The sequence below is a fragment of the Octopus bimaculoides genome, chromosome 24 (genome assembly GCF_001194135.2).
Source record: "Octopus bimaculoides isolate UCB-OBI-ISO-001 chromosome 24, ASM119413v2, whole genome shotgun sequence".
Classification (NCBI taxonomy): Eukaryota; Metazoa; Mollusca; class Cephalopoda; order Octopoda; family Octopodidae; genus Octopus; species Octopus bimaculoides.
In genome coordinates, this window is record NC_069004.1 from 10,318,109 (window position 1) to 10,318,932 (window position 824).

Sequence of the window (824 nt, forward strand, 5' to 3'; positions counted from 1 at the left end):
ATATATATATATATATATATATATACACACACATATATGACGGGCTTCTTTCAGTTTCCGTCTACCAAATCCACTCATAAGGCTTTGATCGGCCCGAGGCTATAGTAGAAGACACTTGCCCAAGGTGCCACGCAGTGGGACTGAACCCGGAACCATGTGGTTGGTAAGCAAGCTACTTACCACAAGCCATTCAACCAGGAGGGAAGACAATACCTAAGACTTCCATGACACATTATAGGGTCCCCAACACTAATGGGAGAAGGACAGAGAGGTGTTCCCAAACTAGAAACTTGGCCTGAATGTTTCAAACAGTGGTGGTGGCAGTGGTAACCCTTTAGCATTTAAACCGGCCATATCCGGTCAAAATATTCTATTTGTTTTATGTTCAGACTGGTCAGCCCAGACTATCACATCTACTGCACAATGTCAGCCTAAAGATAATCACATCATCGAAATCTTGAAGCTACAAGATAAGGCATGGTTAATTCAAAACGATGTGAATAAATAAGCATTATATTTGACAGAGCAATCTGAATACTAAAAGATTAAATAAAGCAGATGGCCAAATTTGAACTTAAGACACCATAAAGTATCCAGTCCCATGTTCAAATCCCACCTGATCCACTACTTTCCCTTGGTGTTTTTAAGGATGAAAAGCCAAGGTTGACTTAGGTGGATTTTTGAACTTAGCGTAGAGAGAATCAGAACAAATACCACAACACGTTATACCTGACACTCCACTGATTCTTGCCAATTTTTCATCTTTCTGGTATTCTTAAGAAATAGTTGGAAAGTAAATAACATTGTTTGTTTTTTTTTTTTTT